Source organism: Microcebus murinus, chromosome 21 (assembly GCF_040939455.1).
Source record: "Microcebus murinus isolate Inina chromosome 21, M.murinus_Inina_mat1.0, whole genome shotgun sequence".
Lineage (NCBI taxonomy): Eukaryota > Metazoa > Chordata > Mammalia > Primates > Cheirogaleidae > Microcebus > Microcebus murinus.
The window spans coordinates 33,988,599-34,010,138 of NC_134124.1; the positions used below are offsets into that span (position 1 = coordinate 33,988,599).

The 21,540-nt window shown below is 34.5% G+C and overlaps 1 protein-coding gene and 1 pseudogene across 4 annotated transcripts in view; both read left to right on the top strand.

Annotated features, from left to right (window-relative positions):
• RANBP17 (RAN binding protein 17) overlaps nt 1-21,540 on the top strand; it is a 361,100-nt gene that overhangs the window by 194,466 nt on the left and 145,094 nt on the right. The window lies entirely within an intron of this gene.
• LOC105867170 (nuclear nucleic acid-binding protein C1D pseudogene) lies at nt 9,640-11,506 on the top strand (annotated as a pseudogene).

Here is a 21,540-nt window from a genome sequence, read left to right on the forward strand (position 1 = left end):
AGAACACAGCCATTACATAGTCAGCCTCATTTTCCAGTGCTCATTTTATGACACTACTCTGCTTCTCTGTTGCCTGCTTTCAAAGGAATAATTTTGTTGCTAGTTGGTGCCACATGATATATGTTCAGAACTATGCTATATTGAAGATATGTTAGTCCCTACAACTCTGTTCTAGAGCATCCTTAGTTCCTGTTCTTCCTCAAACTGGCAATGAATGTTGGTGCAAGCCACAAAGATTTCTAAACTGGTTTTATTTGTGAGTGGATGGCTTTTTTTTTTCTTTCCCTATAAGTGAGAAAATGAGCAATAAAAGAAAAGATGCTGATGTGTTTCTAATGCCCTGTGCACTGGGGTCAGTAAATCTACATGTAAATTAAAGATTTGGGTGACAAATGAGAACTCTCATCATCACTCTAATTTCTCTTAACTTTCCTGGGTATTGTTAATTCATAACATAGTTTGAATTGACTTACCATTATTGATTCCTGTATTCATTAGAATGAAAAGGGAAATCTTGCCTTTGCAAGGGAAATATGGTTATCAGATGCTTTCTTTCTCATAGAATAAAGGGACCTGGCGGGATATAAACTGTGAGAATGACAGTTAAATTGACGTGGTAAAGGTTAATGCTTGCTTGCTACATTGATGTTGGAGGTCCCAATCACTTATCAGTACGTTCCTATAATACATGCAGTACATCTTCATTAGGAAGGCATATAGCAATCAGTTTCGGGTTTCCGGATGAGCCTGTGGCCAGGCCATAATTAACCTTTTGAACTTGGATTTGTAACAGAATGTACTATTGGCTTAGGTTATCAATTATGGTCAGAGTCAATTGATACTCAAAGAAGGCTTATTGGTAATGGGTATTTACTCATCTTCCCATCGTGTGCTAAAAAATAAAAGTGTCATTACAGAGTATTCCATTTTTTGCTTTTGGAGAGAGAAATATTTGTAAACCAGATGCTTTGCCACACAGTTATATAAGTAGCAGTTGTTGTTGTTTGTTTTTTTTCCTGGTCTCAATTTCCAATATTTTTTTTAATTTCTAAAGTTTAAAGGAGTGCAGCTACTACTAAGGGAACTTTCAAAATTATATGATATGTCAAGTTGTAGTAGAAAAGACTCATACATAGCATATCAACATATTTTAGTCATAAGTTTGAAAGATTAAAGTTCAGGTGAAATCATGTAATTAAATTTTTTATGTTTCATTCTAGTTAATATTTCAAATCAAGTAATATCAGGAAAATGGCTGACAGAATTTTAGTTATTTTGGAAAAACTTAATAAAATGTGTGTTAATTAAATAAAACTAAAAATATTAATTGCCAGTCCAAATGAAGAGAAAGTTGGTATTTTAATGCATTTTAAATTGTCTATTATAATTTAAAGATAACTGCTCAAATTAAGAATATTTTATCTATATTTCTATTTATTCTATTATATGTTAATTTATTCTATTAGTTTTATAAATAATTTTTATTAAAATTTAATGTTATATCTCAGAAGTTATTTCTAAAAAATTTTTTTTCACTTAGAGTTTATTTATAATTTATCCATTACAGTCAAACTATGTATATTATATTGAAATGATAGTTACCCCTGAATTTCCATGGTGGATTAGGTCTAGTACCAGATACCAAAATCCATGGCTGCTGTGGTCCCTTATATAAAATGGTATAGTATTTACATATAACTTATGCACATCCTCTCGTATATTTTAAATCATCTCCAGTTTTTACTTATAACACTTATATATAATATGTAATACAATGTAAACTCTATGTAAATACTTGTTATATTGTTTAGGGAATAATGACAAGAAAGAAAATGTTCAGGCAGATGCAACCATCCATTTTTTTCGGAATATTTTTGATCCACAGTTGGTTGAGTCCATGCATGTGGAATCCACAGATATAGAGCACCAGCTATATAGTGAGAAATTGAGAACAGCATAAATGTTCAACACTAAGGCATTGGTTGAGTATATTGTGTACATTAGTTTGAAGAAATATTATAGCCATTAACACAATGACAGGATAGAATTTTAATAATCTGAGGAAATAGTTACCTTAAATTTTAACGAGTAGGCTATAAAATTGCATATTCAGAGATGAGAGGAGGGTTACTGAGAAGAAACTGGAAGGAATAGTGGTGGAATGTGAATAGTGGTTGCCTTGAGGTGATAGTATTATATGTCTTTTTCCTTATTTGTATGTTATATTATATAAAATGTTTTTCTAATATATTTATCAGTAGCATAGCATAGTATGTAAGGCATAACTGCCTGGTTTAAATTCCAACTCTGTTACTTTCTAGCTGTGTGACTTTGGACAAATGTTTATTTGTCTTTATGCTTCAGTTTCTTCCTCTGTAAAATGAGAACAATAAAATGCCTGTCATGTAGGATTGATATGAACATTACATTTTTAATATATGTGGAGTTAAGGAAACACATAATCACGTAATGCCATGAGTGGTGTAGTCTTGCCCTCCTGCTGGGCATAGCTCTTCTAGTGTTATAACATGGTACACAGCCTGTTGCTTTACTGCTCACTGTTCACTAGTGCCCTCTAGCTTTTGTATCTATCTTCCTTTTTTATATCTCCATCTATATGTCCTTTGAGCTCTGTAGAGGGGGTAAAAACTTTTTCCTCTGCCCCTCTTATGTTTTAGCTCTCTATACATTAGACTCTACCAATGTAGACTTCCTTTCTACTGGTACAGGGAGCATTCCTTTCACATGGGAGTTTGATCTCCTGCTTTCAGGAAGAAAAAAAGTCAGAGTGCTCTTCTTGCATCTCCTACTTTAAGGCCTTTAACACAAAATAAGCATATTTGGGGGTCGCATATTCTGCTACCCTACAACTCTTTCATACTCTGTAATTTCTAAGATTCACCTTTCACCTTGTCCCCAAACTTCTCCCTCTTTAGCTAAGTGAATGTCATTCTTTCCTTAGTCACAAAATGGAAAACTTGGAAGTCATATTTTTATCTTCTTAAATTATCTTGAAAACTTTTGCTTTTTTCCTTCCCTTCTGCCATAATTCATACCATCTTTATTTCTCATCTACCTCATAATGGATTTCCCTAATTCTAATCTTGGTTTCCCCCTCCCCAAATATCCTGGACAGAGCTACTGGGGCAGTTTTTCTAAAGCATGAGTCCTTCAGTGACCCACCATGCTTTCAAAGTGAAATCTAGTTCTCCAAGATCTAGCCAAAGGGCAGGGCCTCTGGTCTGTATTCATTCTACCTCACAGTGGCTTCCTGGAATTATTTGCAATTCTTTGATGTGCTCCTTCACTGCTTCTGGATCCTCACACATGTTCTTCGTTTTCTCTGGAATGTTCTCCAACTTTCTATGATTCTTCTCAGTATTAGGATTCCTCCTAACTGGCTTAGCACATAGAACAAAGCAGTCAATGAATTTATCATACTCTATGGTAATTGTCTCTTTCCTTGTCTCTGGTCCCCTTTCAGTTGTGAGCCCCTTATACATTTAGTGACCATAGTTAGTGACTGTGCCTTATTCATCTCTGTGCATCCAGTGCCCAGAAGAATGGCAGAAACCCAATAAACACTGAATGAAAAAGTAAACTTGATGGAAAAATAGCAGGTTACAGGTGACAAATAATTTTTTTATAAAATAATATCTATTATTGGGTGTTCTGTTCTTATACATAGCAGAGTCACCTTGTCTCCACCATCACAACTATCATTATTCTTCTACTAACTTGTCTTTATAAAAAAATCGTTCTCACTTCTTTGTTCATAACTGTGAGTCATGGTGATATACAGGGTCAGAAAAGTTAGTAATGTAATACTTGCTGAGCAGGAATAATGGTGGTCCTTAAATGATTACTCTTGTCTTAACAAAAGAAGACTACTCAACTCTTAACAAAGTTAAGTCAAAATTATGTCTTGTACTGCTGTTCCTTTACCAGATCTTTCATTCTGTGTTTTCTTTTTCATGACTCTGGTGACAGAATGTAAACCTTCTTTTAAAGAGTTCATATAGCCAAAATAGTATTGGCTTTCCTTGGTGACACTGACCTGCTTGCTGCCTAATATCCATGTTTCCATGATGCAACTTTCTTTTCCTTTTAAGTATCTACCTTTTTTGGCTTGGATACAATCTGCCCTTTTTATCCTATCAACATATGTTGAAGATGTACAGTTTGCAAGGAATTAGACAAAACTCTGGAAAGATTTTAAAGATATTACAAGAAACAGTGGAAAGTAGAAAATATCCAGGCCTTTCTTGACTTTGTCAACTGTTAACCCTGTGCCTACAAGCAAAGTTGTGTAACTTGCCTGAGTCTTAGTTTCCCCACTTGGGGATAAAATCCCTACTTCTCAAAATCATACCTGGCATGGAGTAGATATTTAATAAGAGCTGGTTTCCTTTCTTTCTTTCTTTCTTTCTGCTTTTCCATGTGGCATATATACAGCATAATTCTAATAAAGGAGCCCAACCAAACTGCAGATAGCAAATAGATCTGAAGATGTATCACAAAAACAGTCTCTCACTTAAACAGTTGTTACCATATTATCTGCCCCTCATGTGATCACACATCTTTTCCTTGGCTACTAAACTACCAATGATTAATTCGTTTAGATTTGAGCATTCTTGGCAGTCATTACCAATGCTGAAGCTGTTTAGAAATGCAGAAAAATTATGTTCCTGTTGGGATATGAATGCAGTCATTGAATATGGACAGCCATTCACCCATTCACTTACAAAAATATGAGCATCTCCTATATTCCAAACCTTAGCAATACATTGATAAAATGGCTAGAGCCACCAAATTTTAAATGGAAAAATACCTATAATTCTTTTAAGCATTAAATATTTTAATCTTAACTATTGTATTATTATTCAAAATCATTACATACCAAGCTAAGCTCTTGGAATGGATTATCTTATTTAATTTATACAACAGTTCCTCCAAGGTAGGTACAATAATTAACCCTCATTTTTTTAAATTTTAGTGTATTATGGGGGTACAAGTGTTAAGGTTACTTATATTCCCCATGCCCCCCTCCCCCCTCGAATAAGAGCTTCAAGCATGTCCATCCCCCAAACATTGCACATCTTATTCGTTGTGGTTGTATATACCCCCCTCCTCCTCCCCCCTCCCACCCTCCCAACACCCGATAAATGTTACTCCTATATGTCCACTCCTATATGTTGATCCGTTAATACCAATTTGCTGGTGAGTACATGTGGTGCTGGTTTTTCCATTCTTGAGATACTTCACTTAGTAGAATGGGTTCCAGCTCTATCCAGGAATATACAAGAGGTGCTATATCACCACTGTTTCTTAAAGCTGAGTAGTATTCCTTGGTATACATATACCACATTTTATTAATCCACTCATGAATTGATGGGCACTTGGGTTGTTTCTATAGCTTTGCAATTGTAAATTGTACTGCTATAAACATTCAAGTGCAGGTGTCTTTTTCATAAATTGACTTTTGATCTTTTGGGTAGATGCCCAGTAGTGGAATTGCTGGATCAAATGGTAGATCTGCTTGTATCGCTTTGAGATATCTCCATATTGCTTTCCCCAAAGGTTGAACTAGTTTGCAGTCCCACCAGCAGTGTAGGAGTGTTCCTCTCTCTCCGCATCCACGCCAGCATTTGTTGTTTGGGGACTTTTTGATAAAGGCCATTCTTACTGGAGTTAAGTGATATCTCATTATGGTTTTGATTTGCATTTCCCTGATGATCAGAGATGTTGAACATTTTTTCATATGCTTTTTGGCCATTATTCTATCTTCTTTTGAGAAGTTTCTGTTCATGTCCTTTGCCCATTTTTTGATAGGGTTGTTTGATTTTTTCTTGCTGATTTTCCTGAGTTCTAAATAGATTCTACCTCATTTTACAGATAAGGAAACTGAATCCTAGAGAAGTTAAGTGATATCCTCATGTTTACATAGCAAATAAAAGGAGAAGCTGGGATTCAGACTCAGACCATGCCAGCAGGTTTTTAGAGTGAGTTCAAGGGACTTACTAGAGATTCCCAAGACTCTAAGTAAGTCAATGAGGTCAAGACTATTTTTAAAATATACTAGGACAATATTCACTTTTTTTATTCTCATACTCTGATGCATGTACAATCAAGTATTCTAGAGGCTATATACCTTGTGATATCACAACAGATCGAATGCAGAAGCAAATATAACATTCATCTGCTTCTGCTTCTAAGTCAGAAAGAGATTTATAAAGTTTATAAATTTTATGAAAATAAAATTTTCATAAATTTAAAATTTTATGTTTATAAAATTTATGAAAAAGATTTATAAAAATAGAAAACTGTACCACTCTTCATACTAATTTTTTTGTTTTAGAAAATATAGCTTTTTCATAAAAATGTGTTATTGATATTAACATAGTAATAGTTTTATTATTTTTCAAATGAATTAATTTTTTTTAATTCTCAGTTTTAATTTCTAAAATGGTAAATATTGATAGATATAACCTACATAAACAAAAACTCTTTGGGCTCTTCAGTAATATTTTAAATTGTAAAAGGATCCATGGACCAAAAAGTTTGAGAACTACTACTCTACACTGTTATCCTTATATTTAGAACCTTCCTCTTGGTGTAGATTTTGGATCTTAAAAGTTGACCTCCCAATTTCAGGGAATCCAGCCATTCTATTAAGAATAGCACATTCTTAAAATCTGTCAAGATTGTTAGCAATAATATCTGAGACCTTTGTACATTCTTTTAAACTATTTGCCTGCTCCAAGAGCTCACAGTACTAAATATCAGGATATCATGATTCTGGTATACTTGAGTCAGATTTCCAGAGTTAATTTTTATGAAATATATAGAAAGAATGATATTATAATTAAAGCAGGTGATGTCTGAATGTTTGTATTTCAGTGTGTGATTGGTATGGCAACTAGTATATCACCACCTCCAGAAGTTTATCCAACCACAAAAAGTGAATATTCTGTTTTCTTTCTTACATAATGGAATGGATGAATGTTTTTACTACCGTTTATTTATTGCATATTTTCAGACATTTTAGAAACATTGTAAAGAACACTTACACTAGGTGGTTTCTAAGAGAACTGTTTATTTCTTTCATTTAACAAAAAGCTGGTAATCGTATGCCAGACCTTATGTTTAAGTACCAGGGGGACATAAACCAGATGTGGTCTTCATTCTTAAGAATTTTATGTTAGGGGAGATTAAAAAAAAGAAAATAAATGAGAGATATTTTTGCCAACCTAGTGTAAAACTTCTCAAAAATAATATCTTTTTTATTCTTGATGAATGATTATTGATTCTGTGTGAATAAAAGGTCGTAGCCTATTTGATACAAGTACAATTTAATTAATTAAATTTTACTCCCACTGTGAAATGGAAGTTATTGAGATCTAATACAATGCCAAAGTGTTTTTTAAAACAAGGACTAAATGTTCTTTCTCTAATCTCTCTCAGAATAAAATGAGATAATATTGTCTGCTTATATAGTGGACACAGGAGAATGTTTATTCTAAGACAATGTTGGTTGCCTAGTTGAGTTTGTACATGTGATCATCAAAAGAAAACAATATTCTAAATTTCTCAGAAAGTTGGGGAACATGTAGGTATAGATTTTACATAACTAGACTTCATATCCAAATATTACAGTGGATATATACCAAATTTATATTGAAATATGGTCTCAGTTCAAATTTTTGCAGCTAGGAGAACTTTACAGGTCTAACTTACTTATATCTTACTTTAGTGCATACCCTAACGGTATTCTAACAAGTATTACAATACTATTACTTCATGTACAAGTAGACTTGGGACTCTTTTATGGTGAATATCGTTAGCCTGGAGTTCACAGTTGACACTTCACCCAGGAACAAAGTTGAAAATCTATTAAAACCTGCTAGTAAAATTTTCTAATAAAAATTTTATTATAATGAAGTATGAGCTTAGTAGGACCTAAAACTAGCTAACATCTTTTGAGGTATACATTGTCAAGCTAACCTAGAACAATATCTGTATCCTAGCCTAACTATTCAGGTTATACAGCATTTCTAGGGCCAAATGAAAATGGACATGAATAAAGAGGTACATTTTAATGAAATTGTGGCTTTAATATGAACTTTTAAATGTCATGTGGATTAATGATCAGTTTTATTAACTTCTTACACAGAGAATTAAAGACAGATAAGCTTAACATTTCTTGGCTTGGTTTGTTACAGGAGAAGAGGGATATAGTTTTTAAAGTATTCAATATCATATTGCTAATTTTTTTGAAAATAAAAAAATTATTTTCTATAACATCAGCTATTATTGAAAGAAAAACCCAATAAAATATTTGTGACTGATGAAGATGCTGTATTTTTCTCTGTGGAAGGGTCAAGTCCCCCAGCCATTCCTTCTGCTAAGAGGAACGTAGACAATCTCTGGGATGATTATATAATAAAACTTTATGTTTATCAGAATAGTGATGGAGGATGAGAAGAGGGCAGAAATGTGGCAAGCATGGGAATTAAAAGGTTAACAACAGTGGTATAATGGCTGGAGTGGATTCCAGTCTTCAGCACTGTCTAACTATCCTGTCAATTTTAAGAAAAAGTTTGAAAGTAAGTTTTGGGTTTGAAGCTTCAAGATGGCTGATGAGAGACATCTATCACTCATCTCCTCTGCAAAGGACCAAAACAGCAAGTAGATAATTACATTCAAATAGAGCTTCTAAGAGAGAACACTGGAATTCAGTAGGGAAGTGACAGGGAACCTCTGAGGCATTGAACAACGGGGAAGCCAAGAGGCCAGCCAGGCCAGGGCTGGCTCAGAAGGAGGAGGAAGTCACATTGTGGGGAAGAGTTAAGCAAGAGATCTCTAGTAGTCCATGTTTCCACCACGGACTCCCACAGTTCTAGCCACAGGAGTTCCCTGAAGCCCATGCAGACCTTGTGACTAGTTTAGGGATCTGCCTGGAAGGCATGTGATGACATTGTGCCAGAGGGAGTTCACACTGGGTCCCACATATCCCCAAGCAGCTGTAGACTGGTGCCATTTTGAGAGGTCAGCCACCAGCAGACTACATCCTGCTATGGGGCTGAACAGCCCATGAATCTTTACATACTAGAATCCTGCTGACATCCCCCCACGTCCACTCACAGGGCTTCAGTGTCGTGATGTTGGCTGAACCTAGCGGTGTGGCCAGGTTTCCAGCACTCTAGCCAATGCAATCTCTTCCACCCTGGGGATAGTCAATTCAATGTACCAGAGGATTGCCCCCAGGACAAAGGGAGCCAAAGGATGCACTCCCCAGAGCCTGAGAGCCATCTGTACAGGGCCAATGCCACAGATAGCAACCTTGCTTTCTTCCAGTACCGGGCTGTTTTGCACCTATACATGCCTTCAGGGGACCTGGGCAGTGGCCTGGCCAGCCAGTGTCCAGGCATACTGTCTAGGAGCCTAGTGATTTGACCTACCTTACTCACTGAAGCCAGTGCCATGCGACCATCCAGGAGCCTGAGGACTAGCCTGCCCCAGTTACTACCAGCACTGCTTGTTTGTACTGTCCAGGGGCCTGGGGATAGGCCTGCCCTGCCTGCTGGCTGCCAGCACCCACATATGCCTCCCAGGAACCAGCCACTCAGCCTGCCACTGCTACCACTGGTGTCCATGTGTGCCACTTGGATGCCCATGGGTTGGCCCACTGCCACTACTGCCACTGCCAATGACACAGACACAGTGTTGCCACTGTCATCACCCAAACATGTCACCTGGAAGCCTAAGGACCACCATACCTAACATGCTACTACCACCACAGGTGCCTGCGGAACAGCCCACCCTGCATCCCTATCCCCAGCAAAGCTTCTCCATAGCCTCCACTAACAGCTGCAATCTAAGCCACTGAGGAACTCAAAACAGAAACCACTGATGCTAATTACAGCCAAAGAAATCACAGAGACTACACTACTCTGCCCACCCAGAATCAAAGCTAAAGCATTCTACCTACCAACACTATTTATAAATTTATCAGAAAAAAGTCTTTCCTATGAAAGCCAGAGCAGATGTCAACATGAGGAAATAAGAAACATGAAAAACCAAGGAAACATGACAACTCCAAAGGAACACAATAATTCTCTAGTAATAGATCCCAAAGAAAATGCAATCTATAAAATCCCAGGGAAAGAATGTAGAATGATGATACTTAAGAAACTCAGTGAGAGGCTTTCTGGGGGACTGGAGTCTGAGGCCGCGAGTCACTGCTTGATCCTGGATACAGAGGGAAGTTTCTGCACTTTTCCTGTGGAAGGAGCAAATATTCAGGAGCTTCTGTATAAAATTTGGTCCTAATGGCAGGTGAAGAAATTAATGAAGACTATCCAGTAGAAATTCATAAGTATTTATCAACATTTGAGAATTCCATTGGCGCTGTGGATGAGATGCTGAAGACTATGATGTCTGTTTCTAGAAATGAGTTGTTGCAGAAGTTGGACCCACTTGAACAAGCGAAAGTGGATTTAGTTTCTGCCTACACATTAAATTCAATGTTTTGGGTTTACTTAGCAACTCAAGGAGTTAATCCTAAGGAACATCCAGTAAAGCAGGAATTGGAAAGAATCAGAGTATACATGAACAGAGTCAAGGAAATAACAGATAAGAAAAAGGCTGGCAAGCTCGACAAAGGTGCAGCTGCACGATTTGTAAAAAATGCCCTCTGGGAACCAAAACCGAAAAATGCATTGAAAGTTGCCAATAAAGGAAAAAGTAAAAACTAACTTTTTGGTTTTGATGTACATATATTCAAAAAGTACATCTTCATTTTTTGGAACTATGCATCAAAAAAAAAAAAGTACATCTTCTTACTGCTTTCACAAGATAGAGGATTATGTGGCAATGCAGGGTTTAAATGTATTCCTTATCAAATTCATGTGTAAATTTATACTTTAAATTTATAACGCTAAATACTGCCCCCCCAAGATTGTTATCTTTATTGATTTTCTTATAGAGCACTATGAGGTTTTTAACATCGTGATGTATTTTATATTTATAGTTTATCATATCTTTTGACAAGACTCTTATTTCCTTATGTAAGTCAATCTTGCAAGTACATTTTATAAGCAACTGTGAAATTTAAGTTAAATATTCTTTGTAAACATTTGTACTATTTTAAATGAATAATGACCTTATGAAGTATGCTATCTGTAGGCTGAGGTTATAAGTACATCTGTTTTTACTGTATGATATTAAGAATGAAATGACTTCAGTGTCCATTTTTTTCCCTGTGTAGTTACTTCATGTTTTCATGATTTTAGGAATTGTTGCTTTTTTGATATTTGAAGTATGAAATTAAAACTTTACAGCTGTACTTTAATTCTTGGCATGTTGCCTCTGTGTCCCATTTAAAATAAAATATATTCTCATTAACTTTAGATGGGAAATAAGGTTGTATGTTGGTGGATAAATTTTGGCATAATGGTTATACCCTCTCAATAAAGGCTGTAAATGTTGTGTAAAAAAAAAAAAACTCAGTGAGATACAAGGGAGTACAGATAGATAATTCAACAAAGTCAGATAAACAATACAAAAAATCAGGAAACAATTCATGATCTGCATGAGAAATTCAATGAAGCGATAGATGCCATAAAAAAGAAGCAAACAAATTCTACAATTGAAGAATTCAATGGATAAAATTAAAAAATACAATCAAGAGCTTCAACAATAGACTAGATCAAGTAGAAGAAAGAATTTCTAAACTTGAAAACAGATCTTTTGAAATAAGGCAGTCAGACAAAAAAAAATTTTTTTTAAAGAATAATGAAAACCTACCTGACATATGGGACACCATAAAGTGATGAAATATTCAGATTTGGAGATTTTTCAGAAGGAGAAGGGATGGGCAAAGGCATAGAAAACCTATTTAATGAGATAATAGCTGAAAACCCCTTAAGTCTTGCCAGAGATATAGCCATTCAGATAGAGGAAGCTTAAAGATTTCCAAATATATCCAACCCAAAAAGATCTTTTTCAAGGCACATTATAGTCAAACTGTCAATAGTCACAGACAGAGAATTCTAAAAAATAACAAGAGAAAAGCATCCAGTCACATATAAGAGAATCCCAATCAGACTAACAGCAGATTTCCTGGCAGAAATTTTACAAGCCAGGAGAGAATAGGATGATGTGATCAAAGTGCTGAAAGAAAAAAAACTTATAGCCAAGAATATTATACACACCAAAACTATCCTTCTCAAATGAAGGAGAAATAAAGTCTTTCCCAGACAAGCAAAAGTGGAATCCATCACTACTAGACCAGCCCTATAAGAAATGCTTAAGGGACTTTTACATCCGAAAGTGAAGGGATAATGTCTATCATGATGGAACTACACAAAAGTATAAAACTCACTGTTAGATCAGTTACACAAATGAGAAAGACAAAGGAGCCAAACATTATCACCTAAAAAACCCCACCAAATCATAAAGGTAATAAAAGAGGAACAAAGGTTATTCAAAACAATTTTGAAAATGTCAGGAGTTAAGTCCTCACCTATCAATAACAACCTTGAAACTGCTTAAATTCCCCAATTAAAAGGTATAGACTGGCTGAATGTATATAAAAACAAGACTCAACTACATGCTGCCTACAAGAATCTCACTTCATCTATAATGGCACACATAGACTAAAAGTGAAGGGATGGAAATATATACACACACACATACACACACATATACATTTAACATACAAATAGAAACCAAAAGTATACAGGAATAGCTAGCTATACTTATATCAGACCAAATAGACTTTAAGTCATAAAACATAAAGAGAGACAAAGAAGCTCATTATAAAATGTAAAGGGATCAATACAGCAAGAGGAGATAACAATTGTAAATATATGTGCACCCAACACTGGAGCACCCAGCTATATTCAGTAAATATTATTAGAGCTAAAGAGAGATAGGCTCCAATTCAATAATAGTTAGGCCACTTCAACACCCTACTTTCAGCATTAGGCAGATCATCTAGACAGAAAATCAACAAAGAAACATCTAACTTAATCTGTCTGCACTGTAGACCAAATGGACCTAACAGACATTTACAAAACATTTTATCAAACAGCTGCAGAGTACACATTCTTCTCATCAGCACATGGAATATTCTTCAGGATGGACCATATGTTAGGCAACAAAACAAGTCTCAGCAAATTTTTAAAAGTTGAAATCTTATCAAGTATATTTTCAGACTACAGTGGAATAAAACTGGAAATCAATGACAAGAGGCTGTTTGGAAATAGTACAGATACATGGAAATTAAACAACATGTTCTTCAATGACCATTAGGTTAGTGAAGAAATTAAGAAAGAAATCAAAAAATTTCTTGAAACAAATGAAAATGGAAACCACATCTATGTGAACCAAAACCTATGTGATATAGCAAAAGCAGCACTGACAGGGAAATTTATAACAATGAATGCCTATGTCAAAAAAAGTAGAACAATTTCAGATAAACAATTTAATGCACATCAAGGAACTAGAAAAGCAAGAATAAACCAAACTCAAAATTAGTAGAAGGAAAGAAATAATAAAGATCAGAACAGAAGTAAATGAAATAGAGATTGGGAAAAAAATACAAAATATCAATGAAACAAAAAAATATTTTAGGAAAAGATAAACAAAATCAATAAACCACCAGCTAGGCTAACCAAGAAAAAAAGAGAGAAGACCCAAATAAATAAAACAGAAACAAAAAAGGAGACATTACAACTGACACTATAGAAATACAAAGGGTCATTAGAGAGTATTATGAACCACTATATACTAACAAAATTGGAAAACCTAGAGGAAGTAGATAAATTCCTAGAAACATACAACCTCTCAAGATTGAATCAGGAAAAATAGATAACCTGAACAGACCAATAATGAGTAACAATGTTGAATTGATAATAAAAAGTCTCCCAAGAAAGAAAAGCCCAGGACTGGATAGCTTTACTAAATTCCACCAAACTTATAAAGTTGAACTGACATCAATTCTCCTCAAACTATTCCAAAAAATTAAAGAGGAAAGTATTATTCCAACTCATTCTACAAGGTCATCATTACCCTGATACCAAAACCAGAGAAGGACACAACAAATAAAGGAAACTACAGGCCAGTGTCTCTGATGAACATATATGCAAAAATCCTCAACAGAATACTAGCATACCAAATCCAATAGCACATCAAAAATATAATACACCGTAATCAAATGGGATTTATCCTGAGCATGCAAGGATTGTTCAACATATGTAAATCAATAAATATGTTACATCACATCAACAGAATGAAGTACAAAAACCTTACAATCATCTCAATAGACTCAGAAAAAGCATTTGATAAAATTTAACATCTCTTCATAATAAAAACTCTCGAAAAATTAGGCACAGAAGGAACATACCTCAACATAATAAAGATCATATATGGCAGATCCACAGCTAACATCATACTGAATGGGGAAAAGCTGAAAGCCTTTCCTCTAAGAACTGGATCAAGATAGGGATTGCCACTTTCATGACTCTTATTCAGCATGCTACTGGAAATCCTAGCCAGAGCAATTGAGCAAGAGAAAGAAATAAAAAGTATCTAAATTGGAAAGGAAGAAGTCAAATTGTTCCTCTCTGCAGGCAACATGCTCTTATATTTAGATAAGTATAGACTCCACCAAAAAACCTCTTAGAAATGTTAAACAAATTGAGTAAAGTTACGATACAAGGTCAAAATACAAAACTCAGTACCATTTTTTATACCAATAATGAACTTGCTGATGGAAGAGATCAGGAAAGCAATCCCATTTATAATAGCTACAAAAAAAATAAATAAATAAAATGCTTAGAGATAAAAATTTAACCAAGGAAGTGAAAGACCTTTATAATGAAAACTACTAAACATTGATGAAAGAATTAATATTGTCAAAATGACCATATACTACCCAAAGCAATCTATAGATTTAGTGCAATCCCTATAAAAATATCAATGACATTCTTCACAGAAATAGAAAAACATTCCTTAAATTTGTATGAAACTACAAAAGACCTCAAGAGTCAAAGCAATAGAGATAAAAAAAAAGAGAGAGAGAACAAAAGTGGAGGCATCATAATACCTGACTTCAAAATATACTACAAAGCTAAAATATACTACAAAACATACACAAAGACCAATGGAACAGAATAAAGAACCCAAAAACAAATCCACATACTTGTAGCCAACTGATTTTTGACAAAGGCACCAAGAACATACATTAGGAAAGCACATCCTCTTCATTAAATAGTGCTGGGAAAACTGCATATTCATACGTAGAAGAATGAAACTAGATTCCTCTCTCTCACCATATACAACCATAAATATGAAATGGTTTAAAAATTTTAAGACCCGAAACTTTAAAACTATTAGGGAAAAAAACAGGGAAAGTCTTCAGGACGTTACTTTAGGAAAGAATTTTATGACTAAGACTTCAAAATCACAGGCAACAAAAACAAAATAGACAAATAGGACTATATTAAATTAAAAAGCTTCTGCACAACAAAGGAAATGATCAACAGAGTGAAGAGATAGCCTGTAGGATAGGAGAAAATACTTGTAAACTATTCATCTGACAAGGGACTAATATCCAGAATACACAGGGAATGCAAACAACTGAATGGCAAAAAAACCAAATAATTCCAATAAAAGTGGGCAAAGGGTTTAAGTAGACATTTCTCAAAAGAAGCCATACACATAGCCAACCAGTATATGAAAAAAATGCTCAAAATCACGAATCATTAGGGAAACGCAGATCAAAACCACAGTGAGATATTATCTCAGTCTAGTTAGAATGGCTGTTATCAAAAAGACTAAAAAATAAATGCTGGCAAAGATGTGGAGAAAAGTTAGTAACTCTTGTACGCTGTTGGTGGAAATATAAATTAGTACAGCCATTATGGAAAATTGTATGGAAGTTTCTCAAACTAAAAATTGTTCTATATGATCCAGTAATTTCACTACTGAATATTTATCAAAAGAACAGGAAATCAGTATTATTAAAGATACCTACATCCCTGTGTTTATGGCAACACTGTTCACAGTAGCCAATATAGGAAATCAACCTAAGTGTCCATCAATGGATTAATGCATAAGGAAAATGTGGTATATATACTCAATAGAATAATATTCAGTTATTAAAAATAGAATGAAGTTATGTCCCTTGCAGCAGAATGGAAGAAACTGGAGGTTATTACGTTAAATGAAATATATGAGCAGGCACAAAAAGATAAATATTGCATCTTCTTACTCATATGTGGGAGCTAAAAAAGTTGATCTCATGGAGGTATAGAGTAGAATGATGGTTACCAGAGGCTGGGAAGGGTGAAGTAGGGGGCAGGATGGAGAGAGGTTGGTTATTGGGTAAAAACATTACAGTTAGGTAAAAAAAACAGTAAGTTCTAGTGTTTGATAATATATAGTTGGGTGACTATAATTAACAGTAACTTACTATATATTTCAAAATAGCTAGAAGATAAGATTTGAAATGTTTCCAATACAAAGAAATGATAAATGTTTGATGTGATAGATATCCTAAATACCAAGATTTGATCATTACACATTGTATACATGTATCAAAATATCACATGTATCCTGTAAATGTCAATAGTTATTATGTACCAATAAAAAATAGTCAAGATTCTTCAAAAAAGTTTACAAGTGAGTTGCAATAATGATAACCTCTAACCTCTAAAGGCATAAATGACAGTGAATATCATATTTGCTTATTTATTCTTTCAACAGATATTTATTGAATGGTTATGAAGAATACCAAAATATATAGCCCTGGCCCTGCCCTCAGTGAGTGTATAACCTAGTTGAAGAGATTAGATTCGTACTTTAATGGGCAAACTCCTCAAGGACAGGCACTATGTCCTGTCCCTCTCACTCCCCTCTCACTACGTTCTCTAGCATAGAGCCTGCCCTGTGTCTTACAGGGTTTTTAAATCATTTATCTCATGGTGAAGGGAAAAGCAGAAGGAAGGGTTAGAGTTACAAGCCTAGCAGTCCTTGTTTCTGAAAATCAATTAAAACAAAAATGCAATTTTATCAGTCTCACCTCTGAAATTACAATGTTGGTCAGTAAGGAATCAATTTATAACAATTCTATTGCCATATATTTATTGCAAAAATGAAATACAGCTCTACTTCTACCTGACTCAGATGGTATTTCAGATAGCTGGGTCATACATAATTAAGGAAAGCCTTGTGGACTTTTGGCTTGGAAGAGAGTTTCTCTTCTTTCTACTCACTTCATGTCCCAACTCATCTCTACATCTCCATGATTTGCTTCAATCTGGCACTACAGTTGAGCTCATACCACCTTTTAGAGGTTGGAGGAGGTGATGGAGGGCACTATTTCTGTGCGGAGACATCCAGCCAGGATTGCAGTGTCAGCTTTTTCAGAACTCTTCTCTCCCTTCCCAAACCATGTCTAATGGTGCTCCGTTGAACACTGGCCACCAAAGCTACCAATTCCAATTAGGAACTCTGTAAAATTATGTCAGAGAATAAATTAGTATGATATTTGTAGAGAATTTTCTCTCTATGGCAATCTAAGAAAGCAAGTTTACACCCTTGGCAGAAGACAGTATATCATGTGTAGACCAGGGTTCAAATATACCCCCTAGGGTTATAGAATTTTTCTATTATAAGGTACAGAGCTCTTGGGACAAAGTAGGCCCCCAGAAGTGAGTTATATTATGTTTCAGAATCATATGGATAATATAAGATGGAACCAGAAAGGGTCAAAATTCTATAAAAGTAATGAAACTAATTTGTGCAAAATAAGGAAGGAAAGCAAACATTAAATAAATCTATTTGGTCTCAGGACTCTACTTCAAAAGAAGAATCATGGTCTGTGGTGTGTACATAAACAGAGAAGGACTTAAATTTACATTAATAAGTATTCTTGTTACAACATGGTAGAACTACATCACTGTCAAGTAAAAGTGACTGAGGTTTCAACATATCACTAAATTGTACTTTGAATAGGAACATTAAAATAAGTCTTGGAACACTCTCTTCCCCTGTCACTTGCCACCCAACAAAACACAAGAAGCCAGTAAGAACTACCCTTCCCTTTCTGGAATAAGTACATGAGAAACTCTAAACAGATTGTTAAGAAAATGTCATTCATCATTTTCATTTTCTTTGAAAATTGTGCTTTTCTTCCTAAATATACCATAATGTTTTCTTTTTCTTACATTTTTAAAGTATGCCCTATCAAAATACGTTTCTGTGTATATATAAACACCATTTTATTTTTTAAATATATCATTTGCTTTTTAATAAGAACAACTTTGTGAATACAGGTACATCATCAAATTGACTGTTACCTTTGCACAATCGTACTACAAGTTATGTTGTGAAAGACACCTGCACTCGAATGTTTATAGCAGCACAATTGCAAAGCTGTGGAAACAACCCAAGTGCCCATCAATTCATGAGTGGATTAATAAAATGTGGTATATGTATACCATGGAGTACTACTCAGCTTTAAGAAACAATGGTGATATAGCACCTCTTGTATATTCCTGGAAAGAGCTGGAACCCATTCTACTAAGTGAAGTATCTCAAGAATGGGAAAAAACGCACCATATGTACTCACCAGCAAATTGGTATTAACAGATCAACACCTAAGGGGACGTATAGGAATAACATTTATCGGGTATTGGGCAGGTGGGGGGGGAGGAGGGGATGGGTATATACAAACCCAACGAGTAAGATGTGCAACGTTTGGGAGATGGACACGCTTGAAGCTCTGACTCGAGGGGGGAGGGTGGCATGGGCAACATACGGAAACTTAACACTTGTACCCCCACAATTTGCTAAAATAAAAAACAAAAAAAGAAATCTAGTTTCCCTTCTAGTTGTTTTGTTAGGTAAATGAAAATTAACAGTTTGATAGCATTTTATTTATATTAGAAATATAGTATACATATTTATATTCATATATTTTTTTGAGAAATCTGTCATGTTTCACATGTTCACAGACTTTTGTCTCCATAATTCTTTCGCCAGCTCAACCAGTGGTAAGGACATGAACTTTTTAGTTACACAGAATTGGGTTCAGTCATGGTTCTGTCACTTATCAGCTTTTGGGCAAATTTCTCAAACTCTTAGATCCTCAGCTTTCTTGTCTCTAAAGTTAATGATACTTAACTCACAAGGCTGTTGTAAGGATTAAAGGATGTTACATATAATAAGCTCTCAGAAATATTAGTTCCTTTTCCCTATAAAATATAAATTTTTCTTTTAAAATATTAAGATTATGTCTTAAAGATTTCTAGGCATTCTAATGGTTCTAATTTGTATCTGCTACTATTCTTTTCCAGGTCCAAGAATAGCTTGCAAATAATGATATTCCTTTAAATGGAATAATGTTAATTTATCTAGCTCACTGCTACTATATTGCACAGCATGGGAAAATGTGCTGTTTTTGCAGTCTGTTCATTCAGGTGGTTTATGAATTAAAAGCAGGGGCCTATCATGTTCTAAGATCCAGTAGTTCATTATTGCAAAATAAAGTATCCATTTATTAGACAAGGATTGTCTACAATGTCTGTAAGAGTAAACAGATCCACTCATAAGTGTTACCTTCAAATTTGTACTGAAGTGTGCTGAAAAACATGTGTACTATAGCTGTGATAATGAGCAGTACAGTAGAGAGAGGTGATTTATGATACCTGTTTCTGACAGCTATAGTGCAGAGATTCCCAGGGTATCTGATCACAGCATTAGCATGCTGACAGCTCAGCATTTAGAACATTATGGTAATTTATCCTGCCTATGCTGTCACCTGCACTGTCAGAGTTTCTTTTTAATGATGGTATAACTATTTTGTTTGTTTGTACTGCATTCTTTTCATTTGGCTAATGCTTTCTCATTAGATTGAACCTAGTAAATGAGAGTAATTAAGTGCTTCCTATAGCTCAGATGCAATGATTAAGTTGCAGAGCTGCTACTGATTATGTTTTGTCATTTATCTCTATTAATCTGAGAATAATCCAGATGATAAACACATGTAATTTTTTGCTAATGTTCAATAGATGAAATTTATAATTTCTCAATAAAGCCAAGCAGTAAGTATATTCATATATAAATAGTAAGTTCTTACATGTGAACCTGCTTTAAATAAACATTCAAGTTACAGCTAAAGTTATTAAAAAGGGAAAGATACTTTTAATTGTCCTACAGAATTTACTCTTTCCTGAAATGTCCTTCTTTACTTTCCCTACCCCACCCCGAAGGAAGGAAGGAAGGAAGGCTGGCTGGCTGGCTGGCTGGCTGGCTGGCTGGCTGGCTGGCTGGCTTAAATCCTTGTTATGAAGCAAATTGCTTCTCTGACTCTTCTTTTCTTTGAGTCATCCACAGGGACAGACTAAAATTTGTTTTAATATGGTGAATTTGAAGTTCTGTTGATCACGCTCTACTGATAGTTTTTCAGCTTTTCTCATGTACTCTGATTTTCTGAACTACAGTAATTTATAATGATTCCAGAAGAGAATATATCCGACTAAATTGTTAAGTGAGATTAATCAGAGTTTTTTGTCTTTTAATAAATTAAGCTAAAACGTGGAAGTAATAATGTGGAATTACATATATATTTTTTGAAAAGTAATAGAGGTAAACATTTTTTATTTGCTTATATCTGATACCATTTGCTATAAGGAGATATATAGTTTCAGAACTCTGATGTGAATATATTAGTTAATTAAGAGTTGCCTAGGTTTTTTATAAGTTTCTATAAATAACTCCAAGCCAGTTAATACATATTGTTTGCAATTAGTGACAGTATATGCCAAGTTCTTGCATTTTAAGTAATCATTATTTAAAGATATTCCTAATTCTTTGTAATCTATTTACAAAATTGTAGGCCCAACAAACTTTCAATTGTGCTAGGAAAAAAATAGGATTGTTTTTATAGAATTGTGACACTATTTTCATAAATACTTAACAGAATCATAGAATTGCTCCATCTGGGTATGCATAGGCTACCCAGAATTTTTAGTTGATATACAAATGGTAGGAAGATTAACAGAAACCTAGTTATTGTATTTAATTCCTTGTGCTTAAGTGTATGACTGACCAGGAGTCTGGTGAGTATGATTCATCAAACATTGGAATAAGAACATTAACAATTCTTATTTTGAAAAAGAACATTGTTATACTTGAGCTTTTAGGTTGTTTCTGTGCATCATAGTGCATTAGGAACTGCTTTTACATTTTACTTAAGAAAAAGTTTGTTTAAAAGTATCTGTACATGTCCTGCCTTTATTTGCCCATTTGGATCATTTGCTGAATTTTGTTCTAAAATTAAATGCTTGAAACGTTGATATTAAGTCCACCTCCCTCAGTTAATTTTAATAAAATATTATTCTGTGAAAATGAAGACTTTCTGCATAAATCTTAAATGAAATTTGATAGTTTGAATGGTTATTCATGTATTCTTTGGATTCCTTTCAAAAAGAATACATTATGTTAAAAGGTGGGTTTAGACTGCACAGT